This window comes from Gymnodraco acuticeps, unplaced genomic scaffold, assembly GCF_902827175.1.
Source record: "Gymnodraco acuticeps unplaced genomic scaffold, fGymAcu1.1, whole genome shotgun sequence".
In the NCBI taxonomy this organism is placed as follows: Eukaryota; Metazoa; Chordata; class Actinopteri; order Perciformes; family Bathydraconidae; genus Gymnodraco; species Gymnodraco acuticeps.
This window is the reverse complement of record NW_022992160.1, coordinates 2755124-2772484: the sequence shown is the minus strand read 5'-3', so window position 1 is coordinate 2772484 and position 17361 is coordinate 2755124. Positions and strand designations below refer to the sequence as shown.

Below are 17361 nucleotides of genomic sequence, written 5' to 3'. Positions count from 1 at the left end.
TGGGGCAGGGCTGAAAAGTGGGGGGGCCAATGGCCCCCCCCCCGCTTCCGGCGCCCTTGATTAATACTTACTAAAAAAACTGCAGTTTAATGAGCTATATAGCCACAGTCGGCTACATATTGTGTACAATTATTATGAAGTATGGAAGGATAGTTAATAACACTGTGACAATGTGTGAGTTATGCTGTTTTATTTGTTCCTTGAAATTTTCTTATGTTGATGAAAGTGCAATATAAATGGAATCTCTTTTGCTCAAACAACTAAGATACACTTTGTTATTAACCTTTTTTAAAAATTATTATATATATTTACACATCTGGTTGATTGTCACGAGATTACGTAATCAGGATACTGATATACTTCCATTCCACTACAATTAGAGGATTTACTTTTAGTACTTTAAGTATATTTTGATGCTAATACTTTTGTACTTTTACTTGAGTAACATTTTGAATGCAAGACTTTTATTTGTAAAAGAGTATTCCTCAGAGCCGGCCCGACCCATTAAGCGACATAAGCGGCCGCTTAGGGCCCTGCAGCCACTAGGGGCCCCCTTGCAACAAAAAAAACAAACAACTAATAATAATAATCTCAGTACACTGTTGCCGTGATAAGTATGTTTCATTAATTTAGTTAATATGCCTAGATTGCCCATTCTCAAAGTCATGTATTATATTATTGAGTCAATAATATAATACATTAACCGTGCTTTATCTGAACCTCATCATGACACTAGAGAGGACGGCAGGATTGTAATTTCCCGTGTTCAGTGAAGTGTTCAGAGGCAAGGCACCAGACCAACCACAGAGTTGAATGGAAATAAACATCTGTCTTATTGGCTGACAGGTACCTATCCTGTGAGCTGTGACAATGTTTAAAATAAACTGTCAGTCAAACTCAGAGTTTTTGAAGATGGACATAAGAACATATTTTCTTAAAAAAGACAACAATTCTCAAGTGGTGGCTCACACAACAACCCCAGAGCCACCACTTGAGCCAGATAAACAAGGTATGTAAATGTCAGTAAACTTCCAAGTTATGTCAACATGTAAGCAAATCATAAATTACAGCTACGTTGACGTTACTTTGAATCGCGGGGGTAAGCTAAACCGTTAGCAAGTAGCTATAGCTAGCCAGATATATTAAATAAACATTTGGTCATACCTGGTGATTTCAAAGAAAGCTCTCTGGAAAATGTTGACTTACTGTTCGACATGAAGCTAGAAGCTACCTTACAGTACACAGTTGATCCTGAGTCCTGTCAGTGTTTCATAGTTAGCTTAGCTAAGCATCAACCTAGCAAAGAAATATATGGATGTTATGTGACAGTATTTCTGAGAAAAAGTCAGCTGAAATGGTGGCATGCCACTGCTTTACGTGTCGACAGCATGTTTGAACGTATTTGCAGCAGTACATGTGGCTGTTTGGCCACTGACGTTGCCATAACAACACCTGAATTTAAATGTGCAACCTCTTTTTGTGACAGATTTGTACATGAAATTATAATTCTTCTGAATGATATTCTTATTGACAGCTAGTTTCTATGTGAACATTATGAGATGGACAACCAGAGAGAATAAATGAAAAACAGTTGTGAAATACTGACAAAACAAGAATACCGTTTAAAAGGGGAGTGATTTGGAAAATATAAGAAAAATAAAATCTGTTTACAGTTCTGTTTCCTATGGGTGTTGAGAGATGTATCCATAGATCTCTTAATTTTGCTCTCAAAGTGCACCAGATTGATGCTTTTAACTTCAATTTTTTTTTAAATCTTCCCGGGGGAGCATGCAGCGGAAATGAGGACGCCCCTAGAGGATATTAGGTCCACAGTGTTTACATGATTATTTATACAATATGTGTGCTTATGCTAACATCATAAGACAAAAGTTGGTTCTGTGTTGTGTGTAGTGAGAACGCGCTAGAGCCAAAGCTCGCTTAGGGCCCCCAAAAGTCTAGGGCCGACCCTGGTATTCCTACACTCTGGTACTTTACGTTTACTCAAGTACAAGATCTGAGTACTTCTACTTTTACTCAAGTACACGATCTGGGTAATTTTCCCGCCTCTGCTCCGAACCCTGTTTGTTTCACCCATTGTACACTTAACAGGTTTCACCTGTCTAATGGCTGGCAAAGTAGACGCTGGAGAATGAGGCAAAGAGTAACTCGGTATGCGGCCAAGGGTCAAAGGGAGGGGGCGGGGACGGGGAGCCTGTCATTTTGGACCGGAACTCATTCGATTTGACGAGAAGGTTTAACTGGACTGGAGCTGGGTTGTGTCTTCTTCCTCGGTGTGTTGACCGTACTGACGGAGTCTGTCGGCGGGTCTGTTCACATGCTAATGACCCAGAGGGAGGCGGCGGCGGGGAGAGGCGACAGGAGCTCGGTGTGTTGTGTTCACTCCTATGAGAATCACACCTCATACACTCCGCAGTTACCTCTCTAGCAGTGCGCACTTCACGGGATTGTCGGACTATTTAACACCGTAACAGGAAGACACTCGCGGGAAAATGTATCTTCGAGGTTAGTAGTCTCTTTTTTATTACATTATTTGTGTATAATCTCTTTAATATCAGCGTTTACATGGCTTGTTTTGCACTAAGTTCACCATATGTGACGGGCTCTGCGTTGGGACTCTGCTGACTTGAATTACGTTCCGACTCCGAGAGAAATCTCTGCGATATTCAAATGATGTTGGCTAGTTAGCTACTATTTTAACCTGTTTTTAACTTCTAGCTTTATGTTAGCCCGTTGAGGTTACGTAGTTGTGTGTTGCAACTGTAAAGGCTACCACTGGTTCTATTCAGAGGTGGTAGAAGTACTCGGATCTTAAAAAAGTAGAAGTACCAGAGTGTAGGAATACTCAGTTACAAGTAAAAGTCCGGCATTCAAAACATTACTCAAGTAAAAGTACAAAAGTATTTGCATCAAAATATATTGAAAGTACAAAAAGTAAAACTAGTCATTGTACAGATTGGTCAATTTCAGAATAATATGATATGTTTTATAATGATTGATCATGAAAGTGTTCTCAAAGCTGGTGAAGGTGCAGCTAGTTTGAATGCCTTTGTATACTGCAGGGTAGCTTGTGGATTTACTCCAGGTGGAACTAAAGTCTGATTTAAGGCTTGATTAGATTTCACATCATTCATCCAAATCTGTAGAGTAACTAAAGGTATTAAATACATGTAGTGGAGTAAAAGTACACCATTTACCTCTGAACTGTCGTGGGGTAGAAGTAAAACATAGCAGAAAATGGAAATACTCAACTACTGCCTGTATTATGATCACTTGTTAGCCTAGCTGGGAATTACATGGTGAGTTCACAGTGAATTTATTGTACTTAAAGTATTGCTTTCAAACATAGGGTATATCTCCATCATGACGAGGTTAAAATCCCAGTTATCCCCATTGGGTTTGTCATGTTTAAACAGACGTTTGTATATTCTTTTTTTTAAATGTATTTGTTGAATATGTTGTTAAGAGCTAATATGAAATACCTCCCTTAGACATCCCAAGCTACTGTATTAGTGTGCTGCTGACTGATGAATGAACTCGCCAAGATGTCCTTACTGTTCTCATTATAGTTATACAGGTCCCCAACAGGGAGTTAGTGATGTTACAGCAACATATTCTTAAAAATGAAGGCATATCACTATTTTAGGAGCTTTGGTCTGGACTCAGATGAAATATGTCTGAATACTCTGAAAACAAGAATATTTTAAGTAATTAAAAATGTAATTGGGACACTGGGTGCATAATAATCACAGCTCTTTCTAATTAGGCAACAGACCCTGAAGAAATACCATAAAATGTGAAAAAAGTAGTCTTTGGTGAAATCTTCTCTGCAGCAAGGAATTAGCCTGAGGCTTAACCTAAATATTTAATTCTATAAGGTTCACATTGAGGCTATTCAACAGTTCAAGATATGAGCTTATTGGGACAGGCAGCTCAGTAATGTGTTACAATGATAATACTCCAGCCATCCACACCCAGAGGGCACAGTGGCTGTTGTGAGCTACAGTAGTATCTGTCTTGATGAAACGCATACTTATTTTAATTGGATTATGTTTACGAGGCGTCAGTGTCTTAAATCCTCCGGGTACGATTTTATGTGATAATAACATCATCAGTGACCTTACTATGGCAACAATAAATGATGGCGTTATGGCCCTGGTGTAAACAAGCTATTGAACACACGTGAGATCAAGTTACACTGATGATTCTTTCATTTGTCCCGGATTCACTCCACTTTGCTGTTTGGGAAAAAGCCTCTGCGTTCCACTCAGAGGTGTAAAGTAACTAAGTAGATTTACTCAAGTACTTTACTTGAGATACATTTTGAAGTACTTGTACTTGACTTGACTGTTTCAATTTGTGTCTACTTTGTTCTTCTACTCCACTACAGTTCAGAGGTAAATGGTGCTTCTGCTCCACTACGTGTATTTAATACCTTTAGTTACTTCACAGATGTGGATGAATGATGTGAAATATAATCAAGCCTTAAATCAGACTTTAGTTCCACCTGGAGTAAATCCACCAGCTACCCTGCAGTATACAAAGTCATTCAAACTAGCTGCACCTTCACCAGCTTTGAGAACACTTTCATGATCAATCATTATAAAACATATCATATATATTATTCTGAAATGGACCAATCTGCACAACGACTACTTTTACTTTTAAGTATATTTTGATGCTAATACTTTTGTACTTTTACTGATGTAACATTTTGAATGCAGGACTTTACTTGTAACAGAGTATTCCTACACTCTGGTACTTCTACTTTTACTTAAGTACAAGATCGGATTACTTTTCCCACCTCTGGATCACACTTTCTAATTTGTGACTTTCATGAAAACAAAAAGTGAGCCTCTCAATAAACAGAGACCATTATACGAATCTTTATTTTCACAAAAACCTTCAAAAAATCCGCACACCCAGTTGTATATGGAAGCTCTTCCTCTGTACAGCGTATGTATTCTTGCTGTGTGAAGCTGTTGGAGTATGACCCATACCCGTCTGTCCAACTGCTGCATCCCCCGGAGAGATGATTAGCACGGCACAGTGTGGACGAGGTCAGAGGTCACCAGGTGTATAATGGGAACATAATGAGCCCTAATGTACTGCAGGGCAAGGGGGGATGATTGGGGGTGAAGAAACTAGACACTGTATGAGAGCTGATTATTAGATTTGTATGTCAGATGGTGAGATGATGATGATTCCTAGTGTGAGCTTGTGTTGTAACGATGCTGTGATCTGATAATCCCCATAATGCTTTGTGAGTGAAAATCAATATTGTAAAAAAAAAAGTACTTTTGTGGTACCTTTAACCATTATGATATGAAATCTATGACATTAATGCTGCCTAAAAGGCTTATCACTTTGGAATACGATTTACAAGTTAGAAGTGTAGCTTTTCAGAATTAGAGGCTGGATTTTCACACTGTCGAAGCACGGCTTCTTAGTGAATCACAATCAACTTTATTGCCAGGTACATTTACACGTACAAGGAATTAGCTTTAGTGTGTGGCGGTGCGAACAAAACAATGAAAAGTAGTTGTAAGTGTAGGTAAAACATATAACGATAATACAAATAAAGTATTTTTAAGACACTATTTAGCATTAAAAGAGAATACAGACAAGTATTTATACCTAATTTAAATACAAAAGAACAAACAAACTTAAGACAATGAATATATGCCAAACTAAGGTGTAATCTATTTTTATGTGTGCATAAATGTGCAACATATACATTCAGAGAGCCGAGCGTGAACATGGCTCACAGTATTACAAAAACATGTTGTTCACATGATGTGATTTATGTTATGCATCATGTTTGTTGGGTGGATACAAGTGATTCACTGAAGGTGCGAGTGAATAGCTCTGGCATAACAAAATGAGCTTTCTTTAGGCCTTTGCCTTGCAGGGGCTCTACATCCCTCTTGACCCTTTATTGGAAGCTTGAAACAATGAACTCTACGGCCATGCACAGCCCCTCATATTTCTCACACACTGCATCTGCTGCCAAGTTGTCGCAGGGCACAGGATTTAACAAGTGGGGGACATATTGGTGTACAGGCTCAAAGAGACAAAAGGCTAGTGCAGCAGGATAGAGCCTGTACTCTGTGTGGGTGTGTTTTGTTCTGGGGGTAGAGGTGGGGGGGATGCTCGGCCCCACAGCTGACACTCAGCTCTCCAGCTGGAGATGAGGCACCATGCTATACCTCCTCCTGTTCTTATTGTTGTATGTATGTGCATGTGAATGCCTTATTACGTATGTGGGGAAAAAACATAGACAAACACCATCAATAATGTATGTCTGTATGTCCATTATCGTATCTCTCACACTGCATTGTATATGTACAATCAACAGTTGGTGCGGACACACCAACTTTACATAAAACAGACAGACAGAGCGGGAAATGCTGTAATCATACTATCAGTTTCTATTGAGGATCAGGAACCCCGCCCTGCCCCCAATGGGTCGAAGACACATTTCACATGTTGCAGGGTTATAACCAGAAAAGGACAAATCTGTAACACAAAAGTACCACCCTTTAGTTTATTTGTATAAAAAGCTTTGTGTATGTACTATAATATTACCTCTTTAGACCTTCAAGCCAGAAAATGTAAGAATCAGTTTCTTTGTAACAAAATGTGTTTGGAGGTACCTAATATGTAAATATGAATCCTCAATGCACAGGAAGCCTTGAGCCCAACAGAGCTGTTATTAAAAAAACAACTGATTACTTAGATTATTTGATCCAAGAAAAATAATTATCTTCAACTATACATTTAATCAATTAATTGTTAAATTATTATTTTATTGCAAAAATCAGCCCTATCAATTAGGGAGAGATCCAACTTTTCTCTGTTTATCATATTAAAGTGAGTCTTTTTTGGACAATTTAAGAACCAACAAGTCAATGATTGTGTGCAATATTATACTTTTTTTAAATGAACATTATGCAGGACGTAGAACAGTGTTGTAGTACTTTATGTTTACCTCAGACAGTTTGGGTATTAGTCTTTCTTTTCACCCTGTTGTGTTACCAACATTACTGTTAGTAATCATTCCCATCAGTATATTATTAGGAATGAGGCCAAATCTGCAAAAGTAAAGGCCAAATTGGCATAATCTAATACTTCAACAAAGTACAGGGGCCATGTGAATTGTTCACTTAACGGCCACATGTGGTTATGGGTGGTGTCGTGGTAATGCATTTGCTAGCCCACGGTGGGTGGTGAACTCATTGTAAGGTCCACTAAAAGGGTGGAGGCATCTCTCTGAGGAGGACAAGGGGCATTTTCTGCTCTGTGCTCCCGGACAATGAAGCCGGCCCAGGAGGTGATTATGGCTGCCGACGGGCGAGGGTCTTCCAACTCAGGCATTGGGGAGGGTCTTCTTCTTTGTTGTGCAGCTGCATCCTGTAATCCTGTCTCAACACATGCTTATTCAGGTTCCCGCGGGGTCTTAAAAAGTCTTAAATTTGATAATCAGAATTTAAGGCCTTAAAAAGTCTTAAATATGATCAAAAAAATAAGAAAGGTCTTAAATATGGTTTAGAAGGTCTTAAAAATGATTGGATTTGAAAGGTACTTCTGTGTTGCGATTGCGTCTAAATGTGTTTTGGGGGAAATGTCCGGGCTGCAAAGTAACCAGTAATAGCCTTTCAGTCCCCCCCATGGTTCCCCCCAACAATTTGTAAAATAAATCAACATGGAACCAGTCACTAACTTTGTTTCCGCCGGCCCCTTATCGGAGAACACCCAGCTAGTAACCTACAGTAGCAACCAACCAAGCTTCAGCTAGTGGCAGTCAGAAACTCAGGTATCTTCAAATCTACTTACAAATAAATATGGGTAAGTGTAAGTTAAACCGTATTTGGTTGGAAAACGTCAAATTTAGTTCTTGGTTGAAACCAGTAGAGGGGAACGTGTTTGAAGCCCGCTGCACCTTTTGCAAACAAAATGTGTGTTTGTTTTGCTAATGCAGTGTTAGCTAGTGCAGCAGCTCCCGCAACAACATCGGGGGACCTCCGGGTGACGTTTGGGTCTACGTCAACCCTAAAAGCGGAAGTGCTGTAGACACTAGCCTCATCCCAATACCCCTCCTCGACTCCTCTCTTCCCCTCCTCCGGGACTTGACCCGGAAATCGATCAAGACACACCATGTTGAAGGACGTCCCAATAGCTGGGTTGCATTCCAATAGTCCATTTAGCTTAGGAACCTTCCTAACGGAGTGAAATTACCCGGAAGTCCCTCAGTGGCAGCCATGATAAGTGCCGTTCCAATTCTCTAAATGAAAGGAAAGGAGGTTACAAACTTCCTTTATAACCTCCTTTAGCTTAGGAACCACTGGACCTCCTTACCGAAAGGAGAGGAGAAAATGCTGCCCCACAATGCATTGCAGCCGCAGCATTTGCCGTCACTCAACAGTCGGCCGTTCACGGAAACAACCGATTATGACCGAGAAATGATATCATGAAAGTTACGGTGCTTTTTAAAACGTATGTGGTAAGTTGCCAAAGTGCTTTTTTCTGAACGTTCATCAGTATTATAATCAAAAAGAGAAATATGAACGTTAGTTTTTACTGAAATGATCAAATAAAGTCAACATTTCACAGTCTTTACTGAGCTGTGTGGGGGTTGTTCAACTTTTAAAAGATGTTTGAATGGTGATATACACAGTGATAGATGTTAAGGACTAACGTTTATAATAAATACATTTGTATTGATTTTAAGATCTTTTCATAGTTCATACAATCATACGTATTGGGATCATTTGTATTAATGTGGACCGGAGGGAGAGGGTGACGAGCATAAGTTTCACTTTCCTTTTTTATTTCAATTCCAACTTTGGTCATGAAGAATATGTTTCTCTGTTGTCCACGTTCATAAAGCATAAAGCAACAGCATCAGAGCACGGTGCAGAGTCTCTAGATGAGTTTACAGTAGTCCCTCGTTCTTATTAAACATCCATGTTGTAGTCCGCTGTATAGAAAACTGTAGTTTCCATAGTTTCCCCACAGCAGCAGACGCACATTCATGACGTCCGCTGGCGCATCATAAACACGTCGGATAGTGAAAGTGCAGTCGGATTCTCTAAGTACCGCGGTCTCTTCTCCTAAGTCCTTTTGAATTCTCCTATCCACTATCCCTAAACCCCGTGACGTTTCACTCAGAGGTCAAGGAATAGACGAGGGTTAGAATTTAGGAGCTGATTTTTGGATTATCGGAACGCAACCCTGAAATGCACACGGAGGAGTCGAGGAGGGGTGAGGGAGGAGACGAAAGGGAGGATACACGCGAGCAGACAACGCGGAAGTGTTTTCACTACTCGCGTATAGCCCCGCCCCCACCTTCACAGCTGGTCCATTTCAACAGAGGAAAACTGGAAGATGAGTGGAAAAGCGTCACATAAATGTATAAGTGCTCACAGCTCCGTGGGAATTATTATGTGCAATTCAACTTAAGGTTATACTAACAATTGAAATCATGTTTAATGATCTTGAACGTCACTAAAACATAGCTATTAAGAAAGCTATTTCATAAATGGCTAGATCTTGATAAATAATAATTATTTTTATTGTTTTGTGTTTGGAGTTAAATTATTTAAAATTCACAGTCCTGAATGTGGGTTTGTGGTGAATGTGGGGATCTACAGGACACACATTTTCAGAGTAAAGGCTTTCACATTACTATCATTATATTTATATTTAAATGTAGGCTACATTTTACACCACAACGGAACACAAAAGCAGGACTGTGCTCTCCCCGGTATATGTAGTGTGTATATAGCTTAACAGCCAGATAAACTCCCTCCGTACACCAAGACTCTGAAGACGTGAATCCTTTGCCCACAGGTTTAATGATATAAGGAAGGTGTGAAACTAAAAATAAACAAGACAAAATATAATCAATTCTATGATCATTTCTACGTACATAAATATGCACAATGTATATAAATCAACACAGCTTTAACATTAATTGAATTGCCTTGTTATATTTACTGTAAGCTTTTTAATGTATTTATTGTAATTCTAGAACTTAAACAGTTATAAATGGCATCATATTTTAAACATATAATCAGCCATTTGTACATTTATTCATTTAACTCTCCTTGCATTAGCCTTGTACAACAACTCGGAAGATCTCCAGCATTAAACACCACAGAATACAATATTTCCTAAAAATAATCATCTGTAATTGTTAATAACACAAACATAAACAATACTTACATACGATGCGATCAAAGGCATTAAGACGTATGCAGATATAGCTGGATTTCTAACAAACAATAACACATTGCTCACAGAGCCATGTGTTGCCTATTTCCTCTCTAATGATCACCTGACACACCCATCTGATGATGTCATCCTGATTCTTAAAGGGACCACGACTAGGCACAATAGCCACACAAAGAATAGCCCAGAGAATGCAAACAAGAGTCAACTTAGCTGTAACAGAACACTCCCCGTTTGGCGTGATACACGTCACCCAAATCTAGAACACTTCCATTACCTAGCCATCTGGGGGGAGAAGAGGCACCATCTCTGCAACAGGCCTAAGAAAGAGCGAAGTCCCTCCTGGTTCGATGACCTCGACCTGATGCAACTTCCCGTTTTTGTTAGGAACAGTCTGTGTTGTCAGTCGAAGAGGCCATTCATATCTTGGTACGTGATTTGACTGCCACTTCTTGCATGCTTGAATGATGATATCTGCGGCCTGATTGGATTCCTCAACAGTGAATTCTGCCTCGCAGCAATGCCAGCCCTTACGATAACTGTTCTTTTTTGGGGTTGCCTTGAACACACATGCGATGTGCAAGAGGCGAGTAACAGAAGGAGTGAGTGACTCCCATAAAGAGGACTTGGTAGATCGCTGGGAACCAAGCTGCTTGTGAGCTGTTGCAGTGCTCAAAGTAGACACTTGAAGCCGGATATCTGGGTCTGGACTCGGATCCACAAGATCATAGGTGCTCTCAGAGATACTAGGCTTTGGCTTGGACAGAAACTTGGGTCCAGTCAGCCAGTTAGTGTCTTTTAAATGACCTGGAGCCACCAAACGTGTTACATGATCTGTGGGGTTCTGATCTGTCGGCACAAAAGGCAAATGGTCCAGATTGGGCACAGTACTTCCAAGGTGGTCAGCATCACAGGAGGTTTTCCCATCTGAATCCTGAGGGACTTGGAGAATAGGACACTCTAGTTCTGTTGTTTTCGTGTAGAAGCTGTTGATCGTCAATGGTTTGTTGACGCTTTCTAGACAAACATTGCCTACAATGACCCACCCCAGATCTAACTTTTGAGCATAAGGCTGGTTGTGTGAGCCATTCATCTGTTTGCGAACCTTATGAACTCTGATAACGTCCCGACCCAGGAGAAGCATGATAGGGGCTTGTGGGTCAATGTCTGGGATGAGGTGCGCCACTGACTTGAGGTGTGCATGATTGAGAGCCACATCAGGGGTTGAGATCTCATTTCTGTTGTTAGGAATGTCATTGCATTCTATGAGGCTGGGTAATGAGATGTGGACAGTTCCATCCAGAGACTCAACTTCATAGCCACTGGCTCTTCTTCCGGCTGATTTCTTCACTCCAGCACATGTTCTCAATGTGTAAGGAACACTCAGACTTTGGTCACTGAACATTTCAAAGAACTGTGAACGAACTAATGATCTGTTGCTCTGTTCGTCCAAAATTGCATGCAGTTTAATTGCTTTGTCTTTGTGGCCTGATGTATATACATTTACAAGACATATTTTGGAGCAGGATCTACCTGCCAGATCTCCGCCACAGACGTTTGTGCATTTGGTGGTGACATGAGGAGGAGGTGAAGTTTTCTCCTCCTCCCCGCCATGCTCTGGAGCAGGGACCACCTCCTCCATCCAGGGTGCGGGTCCAGGGTGAAGTGCTGTATGGTGTCTTTCACTTTTGCATTCAAAACATTGCATTTTCATTTTACAGTTCTTCGCGAAATGTGATGATGAAGAACAGCATCTGAAGCACACATTATTCTCTTTTAGGAATGCCTTACGCTCATCAATGGGCTTTGCTCAGAATGTACGACATTTGCGGAGTGGATGTGGCTTTTCATGTATCGGACACATTTTATCAAAGTCCTCAGATCTCGTTGGGGGCTCACCGGTTTCAGTAACGACTCTGGGGAAGATCTCTGTTTTGTGGACAGAGACCTCCCGATATTTGTTTGGTTTCCAACCTGTCTTATCATTCTGTTTAGCTGTGTCTGTGTGGGAGGCAAAGTTGAAGCTTGGATCATTCCTCATGATAGCCTCCTGGCTGACAAAGTTCACGAAGAAGTCAAAGGGTGGATAGTGGACAAGATTTTGCCGCTTGTAGGATGCACCGACTGATGCCCACTTTTCCTGCAGACCGAATGGAAGCTTCTGAACTATTGGGTTGACGCCTCTGGCTGTGTCGAGGAAGGAGAGACCAGGCAAGTCTCCTTCTGCTTTGGCAGATTGAAGTTCCATTAATAGATCACTTAACTTTGTCAGTTTGGAATAATCTTGATTTGTTATTTTAGGAAAGGTGTCAATGCGTTTCAACAGAGCGTCTTCAATGACTTCTGGTGAGCCATATGTTCGCTCGAGTCTGTCCCATATCATTGCTAATCCTGCTTCAGGGTGATTTATGTGTATTGCTCTTATCTGTTCGACATGTTGTCTTGCCTCGTTACCAAGCCACCTGTGCAGAAGATCCATCTCCTCACTTGGTGTCAGGTTTAAACCCCGGGTTGCGGTCTGGAAAGACCGTTTCCATGCTCTGTAATTCTGAGGTTTTTCATTGAATTGAAGCAAACCTGTAGCAACAAGCTCGTGCCGTGCAAAATATCTCACAAAGTCATTCAGGTTTGAGTCGTTGTGTTTGTAATTTGGAGACATGGGATGGGGTGATGAGGAAGGATTACCACTATGGTTTTGAGGCCTGTAATACTGTCCAGGAGTACAACGGTTGTTCTCAAACTTTACATTGCGTGAACCACGAGCACACTCGTCTCCATTGATGCCAGGCTGCTGTGAGGTAATATGAGGTGATTGGAATCCAGGATTGGTTTGATGGAGAATGAAAGGTTTGGCTTCTGGTTTGAGCTGTGAATGTGAAATGCTGTCACCAGGACTTGGCTTTGTAATTGCTGGTACATAATGATCACTTAGTTGAGGTTTAGCCTCCGTTATTTTGGCTTGGTCAGCAACATATTGCTGTGTGCGTAATGCTGCTTCCAATGATACAGAGCTTAAACAGTTTTTACTCCTTTCTTTCTCAATGTCTAAATCCTCAGCAGCTTCAAATACTTCTGCTTCAGCTATAGCAGCAGCTGTCTCTTTCTGTATGTTGAGCATTTCCATAGATGCTTCCAACTTAGCTTTATCCAGCCTTAGATTAATTTCCTCTTCGGCGTAGGAAAGACGTGCTTTAGCTGCTTCTGCTCTCGCTCGTGCCCTGACTGCAGCGGACCCAGTTGATGATGCTCTTGATCGTAGTTGGGAGCCTGAAACACGGGAGCGCGTGTTTAGCGAAGAAGCCTTTTCTGTCATAGCACCGTCTGATAGTGTACCTCTCTTTAGACACTGTTTTGACGGTCATCCAGTGGCTGTATGTGAAGATGCTGTCATTGTCTGCCAGCTTACACTGCGTTGTCCTGCCCGCTAGAATGCCGTATTTTCACTGTGCTCTCCCCGGTATATGTAGTGTATATATCTTAACAGCCAGATAAACTCCCTCCGTACACCAAGACTCTGAAGACGTGAATCCTTTGCCCACAGGTTTAATGATATAAGGAAGGTGTGAAACTAAAAATAAACAAGACAAAATATAATCAATTCTATGATCATTTCTACATACACAAATATGCACAATGGATATAAATCAACACAGCTTTAACATGAATTGAATTGCCTTGTTATATTTACTGTAAGCTTTTTAATGTATTTATTGTAATTCTAGAACTTAAACAGTTATAAATGGCATCATATTTTAAACATATAATCAGCCATTTGTACATTTATTCATTTAACTCTCCTTGCATTAGCCTTGTACAACAACTCGGAAGATCTCCAGCATTAAACACCACAGAATACAATATTTCCTAAAAATAATCATCTGTAATTGTTAATAACACAAACATAAACAATACTTACATACGATGCGATCAAAGGCATTAAGACGTGTGCAGATATAGCTGGATTTCTAACAAACAATAACACATTGCTCACAGAGCCATGTGTTGCCTATTTCCTCTCTAATGATCACCTGACACACCCATCTGATGATGTCGTCCTGATTCTTAAAGGGACCACGACTAGGCACAATAGCCACACAAAGAATAGCCCAGAAAATGCAAACAAGAGTCAACTTAGCTATAACAGAACAAGGACCAACCATCACACATTGAATTCCTTGACTGACAAGAGAAAGATTCATTCATTTAAATAAATATTTAACCAGAAATGGGCCGGTTCTAAAGGGTTATTCAGTTAAGCCCGATGAGAGGGGATACAGCTGTGCACATGTCATCATTAACAGACGTCGTTTAAGAGTGACGTTTGAGTAAACGAGGACATCCCAATTAATACCTGAGGACTCCTCTGTCCTCGCGTCACCTCCTCGTGTCTCTCGCTCGCATCTTACGGAGGCGGAGCTAAGACGCAAGGAAGGGAGGCGAGTGAGGGAAAGGAGGAGTCGGGGAGCGGTATTGGGATGAGGCTACTAAATACTGTAGCTAAACACCAATCATACAACAGCATGAAGGCAGCAGAGCTACACAAACACACACTCACAGAGACACACACACATACACACTTTTTGTCTAACACGCTAACACAGTTCTGTGTACTGTTATACTGTTATGTTCAGTCATCGTTCTTATGTTGAACATGAATACATTTACTACGTATTTCTTCTTTCATAGCAATTTTCCTTCATACTTTCTTGCCGTGAAATAGGTCTTAAATTCTATTCAAAGTGGTCTTAAAAGTTGAGTTGGTGAAACCTGCAGGAACCCTGTTATTGATGATCTTACTATTTGAAAAACAATTTAAGATAGTTTGTAGGGATGCTCAGTCACCTAGTACCAAGCAATGAATACACACTGAAAACTGAAACGTGACTTTAATTAAATGTGAGATTATTGTCAACAGCTTTCACATATACTGTATTAGGTTAGTTGAAGAAAAAATAATATTACGTTTAAATAGGTTAAACTTAATATTATTGCTTTCACCTAACCTAATATTACGTTATATATATATAATATTATGTTACGTTCCAGTTTTTTCACTGTAACATCCAAGACCAAAAGCAGTTAAGTACAGAATGTTTGGAAGATGTACATCTCCAGTAGCGGAACATTTGATGGTGTCCTTTTTATTTATTAACTGTCAAAGTCAAGTTAGGTTATATGACTGCAAATCATTTCCAACAATTAACCATTTTTGGTCATGCTTTTCATACAAACTAAATGTTAGATGAATAACTCCAACGACAACTGTACGTTTTAAGACTTTACTTCTGCACGACATTAACAACAACTGTTACAACCATAGAACACACACCTCTCGCACATGCGCAGTAGGTAACAATACCTTAACACTAAACAACTTAACTAGTTTCTTAACTTGTTCAGAAAGAATCGGAAAGTTTAGTTTTTGCTTTAGTCATGTGATTTAAGTTCTCCCCTTGCTGCAGTGTTGTCCATCGTGTTCTACGACACTACAGTGTATCTTCAAATTGGGGGGAATAATTAGATTGGACATCTTGAGCAGAAAGATGAACATTTGTCAGACTTCTTTAGATTCTTCTCGTCAAATTCTAATTTGTATAGGCCAGGCTGGAGCCACACGAGGACGATAACGCAAACGGACCGAAATCGATATCAAAAAAGTCTTCCGTCCACACGCAATAGGTACCAGAAACGTGTCCGTTCACACGAGACCGCTCGAAAGCGCTGGAGACGCTGTAGTACATGTGCCAGCCCTGTAAGTGGCGCTGTAGTCTGCCACAAAAGCAGTGAAGAAGACTTCCCTCCCATGGTTGCCATGGTTGCCCTTCTGTTTATTCTCCGCGGTGGACGCTCTGGCTCTTTTTCTCCCTCCCCGAGGCAAGCGTTTGCTACTGCTGTAAATCTCTCCGGTAGTCCACCAGCAGATGACAAACACCCACTTCTCCGCCTCTTCCAAGGGACGAGGGGACCGTGCGGCAGAGTTTCAGTTAGATTTTTTTCCGCCGGTCAACATGTCCGTTAAAGTTGAAATCTTCCGGACAAAATTAGAAAAGTGCCGGTCAGAGGTCTTCTTTGTTATTTATTGAGCTTTAAAACAAATTGATTACGACTCTATATAATAATAAAAAATGGAGCCTCTCTTTTCCTCCCCCTCTTCTGACAGCCCAGCAGCTGATCTCTGAGCAGGAGAGGTGGGAGAGGCGGGGCTATTGCTTCAACGTTATCAGGAAATTATCGTATAGGCGTAAACACGGAGCCGTTTGCCCCCCCAGAGCGTTTCGTTCGCAGATCTACCCACCTTGGGACCCGTTAACGTTATCGTTTTCTGCGTTTCCATGTCGGCCTCGTGTGGCCGAACCGTCTATCTGATAGTGAACTGTAGCAGATACGACCGTTATAGTCCTCATATGGCCGGGGCCTTAGAGCGTTACAAACAACAACCGATAGTGATGCTGGGTGTCATCAGCTTTCAACCAGAGATGGCAGTGAGTGAAACACTTACTCTTTCAGTCACAATCTTTGAGAGTAATCACAAGAAAATAGTCCCATTTTAACATTAAGAGTTGAGTTACTGTATCTTTTTTCACAAGGGCTGCAAAGACAATACTTGAGCTTCTTTTAATCTTAGAAAGAGTTTCCTGCAGACGGAGAGGAATCAGAAACAACAGCAAGGATTCTGTCATGTAGATCTACACTGATGCTCACTACGAGAAGGCAGAAAACACAGAGTACATTAACACATTTACATATCATTTGATAGTTAAAAAGTGAAGAATGATGAGAGGACAGAACTAAGGAACTATCTTTCCCAGTTTTTAGGTTTCATTATTATTTCTTAGCTACCAGGGTTTTACTTAAAATGTTGTTAAGGTGTTTTGGTTTGTTGTGCTCTTTATATGAATACTACTGTTAGCCCTGGCTTTACAAAGTCATTAAAAAACCACCTCTTGAGTTGTGTTAAAAGGCAGTTTATTTGTAGTCCTATGTTTACGTTGACCTTTGTACTATTTATTGAGATGGCTGTCACATCTGGCTCAGCTGTCACATGGATGACAGAGGGTTTATTTCCAGAAGTGACTTTAGGATTAGCTAACAGTGTGTCAGGCTCCCATT

At 40.7% G+C, this 17361-nt stretch overlaps 1 protein-coding gene across 4 annotated transcripts in view; it reads left to right on the top strand.

The window, feature by feature from the left end:
- Positions 1–2233: 2233 nt before the first annotated feature.
- The window catches only part of ankrd6b (ankyrin repeat domain 6b), a 54541-nt gene continuing 39413 nt past the window's right edge, over positions 2234–17361 (top strand). For 3 of the 4 annotated variants that reach the window (XM_034204547.1, XM_034204549.1, XM_034204546.1), the window contains exon 1: positions 2234–2523. The gene's annotated coding sequence lies outside the window, so the exon portion shown is untranslated. Of the gene's footprint in view, positions 2524–4408; positions 4416–17361 lie in introns of all 4 variants that reach the window. The other variant, XM_034204548.1, reaches the window with a different exon arrangement.